General features: G+C 41.9%; 1 long non-coding RNA gene across 4 annotated transcripts in view; it reads left to right on the forward strand.

Annotated features, from left to right (window-relative positions):
* The window catches only part of LOC132397027 (uncharacterized), an 80,987-nt gene extending 73,965 nt beyond the window's left edge, over positions 1-7,022 (forward strand). For all 4 annotated transcript variants that reach the window (XR_009513238.1, XR_009513239.1, XR_009513236.1 and 1 more), the window contains one exon: positions 1,096-7,022. This is a non-coding gene — a long non-coding RNA (uncharacterized LOC132397027). The remainder of the gene's footprint in view (positions 1-1,095) is intronic.
* The last annotated feature ends 1,639 nt before the right edge of the window (positions 7,023-8,661 follow it).

Raw genomic sequence — 8,661 nt, forward strand, 5'->3', positions numbered from 1 at the left:
AGATAGTCTACAGGTTCTCCCCTGCAGGGTGGCAGGTTAATTGCACACTGCCAACTGCCCCTAGGTGAGCGATGGAATCTGAGAATGTTTAATATCAGGATTATACCTGAAGTTTACGAAGGTTAAAGGTTAAGCATGTTGCTTCCTCTGTTCAGGTATCTCACTTAAGTCGGATCTTCATTTGTCCACTTCACAAGAAACAACGGAAACCTTTCAGTTCCGGTGGCAGCTACCTACTGCTGTCTACCACTGAAACCTATTTCCACACTGTTTCCTTTAACTTAGTACAAACTTCTTCTGTAAATACTTGTTCTATTCCACTGCTGAGATTCATCTAATCCCTGCTTACATCTAATTCCCACTGAAGAAATCCTCAGTTTGTTTCCAGCTTACATCATTATCCACTCAGGCATGGGAGCATTACCACATTTTTGTTTCAGAGACCTTGTTGCATTTAGTTTACAGCACTGACTAAACTTTAAAAAACTTAATTGGCTATAAAGTAATTTGGAAAATCTTAAGGACATGAAAACTGATGTTTATCTTCTTTCTCTCCATAGGGGAACATACCTGGTTAATGACCCATTTAAATTTTTTAACTATTATTGTTATTCACCTATTCGAGCATTCATCTGGACCTGTCAATGATCTCTTTAAAATGTTAATTGTACCTGCTAATACACTACAGATATAGCAACTTTAAATTGTAAATAACCTATTTATGTGTGCCTACCTATGTTGTAATTCACTGCACACGTTGATGTTCTGTGCGCCTGTGCTCTTCCTGCTCTAAATTACTGGGCCTGTCAATGGGCCATTCAACTGCCAGTGGTCCATTTAACTGTGGCTGCCAATGATTTACTTAACTGCTCTTCCTCACGATCTATTTATTGAGGCCATCGGTGGGCCATATCAATGGTACTTGTCAGAGTTTATTTAACTGTGCCTGTCAGTGATCCACTTAACTCTGCTTGTTAATGTTGTATGCACTCTTGTATGTGCGTCATTTAATCATGTTTGTTCATAATCTATTTAATCGTGCATGTTTATGATCTATTCTACTGTATTTGTCAATAATCTTATTTGCTTCTCCAGAAGTCCTCGAGATGTACTGTCCACAACTTAGTGATGCCTGAGATGCAGGCTGCAGTTAAATCTGAGCCACAAGCATCTTTGATCCATGCTGTGCTGAGCTACTGTTCAAGCACTCTTTCTTCCTGCCTGAGCCAGCTATCTGAAGTTCCCCTGCGGCTCTGGAAGATGCTGCCCCGATCACTCGACTTGATCAGTCAGGGAGAAGCTTTTCTGGATAATGATCTCAGGAGGAAGACTACACCATCATACTCTCTTGTTTTTCATTACTTTCATCTACACTATCAATCAATGTTCTACGCTGACATCCCATAAGAAACAAAGACCATATTCTTAAAGGTATTATGAAAGTTAACGAGAAGTACCAGAACAGAGGAATGAGGCAGAAGAGAGCTAAAAAAATAAATGGGGAGCACGAGAAAGAGGTAGTAAGAGAGAGAGGTAGAGATGGACAGCAAGTGAAAGGGGTACTGAAAAGAAGAACGTGTGAAAAAGAGAGAGAATTGTAGTGAAAGAGAGGGGAATGAAACTGAAGAAGACAATAAGGGAGGTTTAGTGGAGAAGACAGTGATGAAGAGGCTTAGAGGAGAATAATGAGTGGGCAATGGAAAATAAAGTGGGGAGAGTAGGGGAAAAGCTATGAGATGATATCGCCGGATATGAATTAAAGTGTGATTTGATGTACAGCAGGGAGGGACTTTTGTATACTGTGGAGATAAAAGGAGCATTGTGGATGCAACAGTGGAGGTGAATGAGGAGGGGACAAGGGGTGAGAAAATGAAAGGGAAATAAAGGACAATGTTGAGTGGACTAAGAGAGAATTGAGAGGATATCGAGCAAAAATGTTGAAGAGACCAGTGGGGGGAGGGGTCACCAATGAGTGTCTGCAGAGGATACAGTAGAGGAAAATTAGGAGGGACAAAGTGGGAATGTGGAGGACACATTGCTGAGGAGGAAGAACAAGAGAAAATGAAGAAAGACTTGGAAAGAATAAGGAGTTAATTAGAGGAGAAAGGGTCAAATAATGTACATTCAAATCTTTTTGTTTATTCTGAATGGGTCTCAGCTTCAGAGTACTGGCCTTTACGATTTCAGGAAGACGAGAAAATCTGCAGATGCTGGAAGTCCAAAGTAACACACAGAAAATGCTGGAAGAACTCGGCAGGCCAGGGAAAGAGTAAAAAAGGACCTAATGAAGGGTCTTGGCTCAAAACTTCGACAGTTTACTCTTCTATAGATGCTGCCTGGCCTGCTGAGCTCCTCCAGCATTTTGTGTGCACTGCTTTACAATTTCAGGTTGGGGTTTAAATGCTTGGATTATTACAGCAACTGGCCACCAGCTTCTCTGTTTTCAATGAATGACTTATGTAAACATTCTGGCCCTGCTCCCATGACGAGTTCTAGACTCTCCTCCCCTTGTAGCCACTTGGTAAGTACTCATTTACCTTTGTCAGTGATATACTCAAACACCTCAGTACTGCTGACAATGATCTAAATATAACCTGTATCTGTTAAATATCTGTCAATGACTCACTTCAGCATTCACCACACCACTCGATAGTGAATACATGCTCTCCACTGTACATGTTAATAATCTATTTAGATATTCATTTCCACCTGCCTTGCACTATTTGGATGCTCACTTGCACTTGACATGATTCATTTCACCATGGACTTGAATTCATCAAAGCTTCAGTTGAACACACACCTGTAGGGGCATATACATAGGGAAAATATTCTGTATATTGGATATATGAAATTTTAAAAGAAACATTAAATGTTAATTTTCCAGCACCCTGGACAATAGTTGTGATGAAAAATGCAGAGTTAATATTTCATATTGAATAGCAGTGGCTCAACCAAACCGATCCTCATTTGCGTCATTGTCAACAAATTAAAAGAGTTTGTTATTGATTTCAGGAAGGAGGAGGGTGTAAGTGCCCATATTCCTGTCCTCATCTGAGAGCTTCACATTCCTAGGAGTCAATGTCACCAATAGCTTGTCAAGCATGCTTAACAATGCTTCTGAAGAAATATGGCATGTCTCTGTCAACCCTTACCAATTTTTATCAATGCACTAGAGAAAACATTCTGGAATAGCAACAGCTCAGCTGTGGCCACAAGAAACTGTAGAGATTTGTGAGCATAGTTCATCACATCACAGAAACCAGAAATCTTGATACTTCTCAAAGCCTCAGTAAAGCAGCCAGCATAGTAAAACCCCCCCACCCACCCTAGACACTCTCTGTTCTCCTCACTTCAACTGGGAAGAAGACAAGGCCTGAAAACACTGCCATCAGGCTTTTGGGCAGTCACTGTGATGGATATACACTTTCCAGGGCACAAGATGCTTATTGCTGACCTCAGCTTTCTAGCATAGCATCCTGACATTTCCGAAGGGTCAGTGTTGTGTGTGATGAAGCCAAACTTCCAGCCAATATTCCTTGCTCAGCATCTTGTTGTAAACAAGGAAACAATTAAGTCTTGTTGGTCCATGTTCAATCATTGCGAGCTCTCACTTAAGAGAGAAGTGGCGTGAAATTTAAGAAGAGCTCGGGGTCTTTCAGGACTCTTCAGTGGGTTTCGTCATAGTGGTCTATTTGGTACTTGACAAAGGCCAATTAAAAAGAATTTAGATGTAAGCAGAGTGGTCAATGGGGCAGTGGCCATTGTATGAATGGATTACTGTTAGAGTTGTTAAGATTTGGCTCAAGAGGCTTAGGCTGTAATGGATATTCAATTCTTGGCCAGTAGGCATCTTTCACATTCTTGGTTATTTGCTAAGCTTTCTTCCTAAACACTGCATTTGCTGTTTGTAAGAACACAAACAAATAAACTTCCAACTAACAGTTTGACTTTTGGCTGAAAAGGGAAGTCAGTCTTCAGTTTTTGAAATGTAAACGGCAAGCACTAATCACTTTGAAGTTAAAGCAAGTATTGTCTAAAGACCAGCTTTGCAAACAAGTCCTGTGGATAGTAGATGTTCAGCCTGGAAGAAGTAAGGTTTAGAATTATTATACCTGCTTTATTACTGCTGAACTTGTCCATGATGATTGGGTAGTTACAGTATTATCCCCCTTTACTGAAAGTATTCATGACTATTTATATCAGATAGGGCTTAAAATATTTTAGAGCTTTCATGCTCAGCAAACTCAATACAGCCAAAAGGTGAGAAGGGGCAAAGGCTGTAGTAAATTATTAGGAAGTTTTCTTCTTTCTTTGTCTATCAGTACACAGCTAATCTGGTGAGAATGGTCCAGAGTTAGTGGTACGTTTTTTGTGTGAGTTGTAGGAACTCCGAGAGACCAACAGTCTACTAACAACTACGTTTGCATGAAGTGCATTCAGCTGCAGCTCCTTAAAGACCATGTTATGGAGCTGGAGCTACAGCTCGATGGTAGAATGCGGAGCTGGTAAGTAGTGCTATAGGAAGTTAGTCACCCCTACGTTGCAGGAGGCAGGTAGTTGGGTGACTGTCAGGAGAGGAAAAGGGAATAGGCAGCCAGTGCAGAGTACCCCTGTGGCCATTCCCCTCAACAATAAGTTTACCACTTTGGATACGGTTGAGAGGGAGAGCCTGGCAGGGGAAAACCTCAGTGACTAGGTCTCTGGCTCTGTCGCTCAGAAGGTAGTTCAAAAGATTGTGCAGCCATTAGTAGTGATCATTTAAGAATCACTAGGTTCTGAAATGGTTCAGGAGGACAGGAAATTTGCAAATGTCATTCCACTCTTTAAGAAGGGAGGGAGGCAAAAGAAAGGAAATTGCAGGAGTTTTAGCCAGAGGATGGAGAAGTTCTTTGCCACAGGCAGCTGTGGAGGCCGGGTCAGTGGGTGTATTTAAGGCAGAGATTGATAAGTTCTTAATTATTTAGGGCGTAGAAGGTTACAGGGAGAAGCAGGAGAATGGAGTTGAGAGGATCAGCCAAGATGAAATGGCAAAGCAGGCTCACTGGGTCACATGGCCTAATTCTGTTCCTATGCATTATGGTCTTGTGGTATAATTCATTCCTTAATCTTTGGTTTCTGCAATAGGCAAGTCACTCATCTGCAGCTCATTGGTATGATAATTTTGTTCATAAGAATTGTAACTATGGAAATCCTTTGTAGTTTATAAATCTTTTGTAATTTGGAACTCTTTTATAAATCAGAAAATCCTCCGTCAGTGTTAAATGTGTATTGAAAACTATTTGCCTAAATTGAAACTCACCAATTCGCAGCTCTTTACTTCAGTCCCACCCTCTCTCCCGGTTTCACCTATCACCTACCACCTTGTTCTTCTTCATCCCCTCCACCAACCTTCTTACTCTGACTTCCCCCTTCCTTTCCAGTCCCGATGGAGGGTCTCGGCTCAAGACCTCGACTGTTCACCCTTCTTCATAGATGCTACCTGACCCGCTGAGTTCCTCCAGCATTTTGCATTTGTTGCTCTGGATCTCCAGCATTTGTTGGTTTTCTCGTGTTTGTGTATCATTAACACTAAACTAAGCTGTGCTTAAGATGTTGACAGCTAGATCTCACTGCAGAGAATAGACAGGGAAGTAAGATAGTCTTTGACGAGTAGATTATAACAGTTTAACCTGCCTATAGTGAGGTTTCCCATAGATCCCTGTATTGGATTGATATTTGGTAAATGTGTTTTTAAACATAGTAAGATTATTCCTGACTCCAATAACTACATGTACAGCAAGTCCACCAAATGAGTGAGCTGTTCATTTTTCAGAGTAGCTAGCCGGGATGTCGCAAGAGCTGGCCAGTGGTTCAGTGAAGGTGAGTTGGGCCATCTAGCTGGGATTGTCAAGAAGGGCCACTGGGCAGAGATTTTGAGTCATGCTGTCCGACAGAACAATTCGAGTTGGGCCGTCAGGCAGAGGGATTCGAGTCAGGCTGTCGGGCCTGGAGATTTGTGTTGGGGTGTCGGGCCTGGAGATTCATGTTGGGGTGTCGGGCCTGGAGATTCACGTTGGGCTGTCGGGTCTGGGAATTGGAGTCAGGCTGTCAGGCCTGGAGATTCATGTCGGGGTGTCAGGCACAGCGATTTGAGTTGGGCTTTTGGACAGAGGGATTTGTGTCAGGCTGTCAGGCCGCAGATTGGGTTCGGAAGAGCTGACCTGGGTGCAGACCGTGCTGCTGTGTGCTACTGGGAGGCACTGGAGTTGGTGCGAAGGTGATGTGTAGTGGAACCATGAGTGACTGTCCTGGGCGTTTCTTTTATGATCACATGACCCTGTTGGGCATTGATTTTTGCAGGCCTGCTTCCCTTGTTTGGTGGTGCGACATGTGGTGAGGCAGCAGTGTCGCCTCAGTTGTGGCGAAGACTAAGCCTCAATCCTCGGGCTTGCTTTGAAGCATGGCATCTGGGTTCGGTTGGCAGTGGCCTCTCCTGTTGGTGCTGCTCTCTAGTGTTGGATTGGTGGAATTACAGGCTGGACTGCCAAGACCCATTGATTTGCAGGACTTGAAATAAAAATGTGTTTGCTTACGTGACTATATTCTATTTTTCTTCGTTTCTCATTATTTTGAATGTGTGTGTATATCTTGGCACTGGAGGAATGATATCTTATTCATTTGTATCGATGTATGGTTTGAATGACAATTAAACTCGATTTGATTTGATTTGAGTTTTGGGCTTTGTGGACTGTGAACCCAATACCTTCACTCTTCTACCCCTCTGTTATAAGAGTACTGACTGTTTCTCTAGCTAAAATGGACTCTTAACTTCACAATCATTAGAAGTTCTGTGCGGAATCTGTAAATAAATAATAAATCATGAGCCTGAACCTTACTGTTTACCTGCTCTGCATTGTCTCTGTAGCTGTTACAGTTTATTCTACACCGTTATTTTGTTTTACCTTGTGTCAAGCTCAATCTGACTGTGCGCACAGTATACAAAACAAGCCTTTCACTGTATCTTGGTATAAGTGAAATTAATAAACCAGTTCCAATTTACTTACTGAACACAAGTTCAAGATCAAATTTATTGTTATCTGATTGTACATATTTACAACCAAACGAAACAATGTTCCTCCAGACCAAGGTGCACCCAAAAGACATATATCACACACAGCCTTGCAGCTTCCATACTACACAATGATGCAACCAGACAGGGCACTCTTGGTGGTGCTCCAGTAGAAAGTTGTTAGAACAGGGTAAATTCTATGAAAAGCTGACGTTTGTAGTTCCCTATAGTCCCTGGCAAACACACTTATGATCCTTCATTTTCAACAAATCTCTCAGGAATAATGATTTGTATTGCAAATGAGACATTTTGCATTATTCCTCCCAAAATATTTTAAGAAGGAAACTTCATCTTGTATCATTGTTGCTGCTTTCTCAGAAGTGCCTTTATAAGACCCAACAAAGTATTCTAGTGGAGGTTACCTCTTGATCTGTTGCGAGGAAAAGTACAGGTAATACAGTCTCCAAAGAATTCAGAAGTTCATTTGGTGAGAAATGAAAAAAGGTGATATTATTTTGTATCTGCTTGTTTCTGTTCTTGTATGATTTGTCTCAGAATGTTTTGCTCATTCATTACATTTATTCAAATTTGAGATTAGTAGACTTTAGGACAGGAAGGGAATCAGGTGATGGGGGGTTGTTCATCAGAACAAAACCCAGTTGGAAGGTCAGCCATGAGTTAAATAATTTCAAAGAGACAGGAAAGACCAGACCCTGCTCCTAATCCTTATGTTATATTATAATGTTCTGCTGCTTCTCTTCTTTCTTTCTCTTTCAGGGACCTCATTTAGTTTTAATCATTGTGACCTTTTGTGCTCTGGAATGGCCTATCCTTGTGTGCCAGCTTTGAGTGAGATGTCGGGATTGCAGAATCCCTCTCTTAATGTTACACAGGAACGTTTCTTTCTATGTCTATTAGAATTTTTTTGTGTCTTTTTTTCCCCAATCTCACGAAGTTCCAACATGCAATTTGCAATTTACCAAGTTGTTCTAATTTTACTTTAAAGAATGGGAGCTGCTGCTGTTGTCAATAGCATAGATTCTTTGGCACCAATTTAAATTGCACTGGTGAAGCCTAGCAACTACTTACAGGTGCCAAACAAAACAAAGAATAGAATTAATTACTTTGTTAACACTTTTTCTTGTAAAATTTATGGTAAATGATGCCCACAAACATGAAGAGGAGAGCAAATGTAAGACTGAGTTGAGGGTCAAAGCGTGTGGGTGCACGGTCGAGTTAATAGAGGCAAGGTCGAGGTGAGGTCGAAGCATGTTCAAGGCAAAGTTGGACACGTGGAGCGGAGCAAAGTTGGGGTGGAGTAGAGGCAGTTTTGAGGCCTGTCCACCTAAATCGAGAATGAGGTTTGATTAATCCAAGTGCCGGGCCGATTTGGAAAGGTTGGCTGAAACGTGCTGGTGGGGTCTGGGCCCTGAGGGTATTGACGTGACAGGGCCCAGATCCTAGTCCTAGTGCAAGGAATGACCAGATGTTGGCTGGTTTAAAAGCCAGGCCAGATGGATTGAAAAGGCCGGGTGTTGTGATGAGAGACAAGCATCAGGCTAGTTCTGCTCACAGATCCGCATTGTTTTTGTCAGCTCTGAGCTGAACTAAGG

The sequence above is a fragment of the Hypanus sabinus genome, chromosome 1, assembly GCF_030144855.1.
Source record: "Hypanus sabinus isolate sHypSab1 chromosome 1, sHypSab1.hap1, whole genome shotgun sequence".
In the NCBI taxonomy this organism is placed as follows: Eukaryota; Metazoa; Chordata; class Chondrichthyes; order Myliobatiformes; family Dasyatidae; genus Hypanus; species Hypanus sabinus.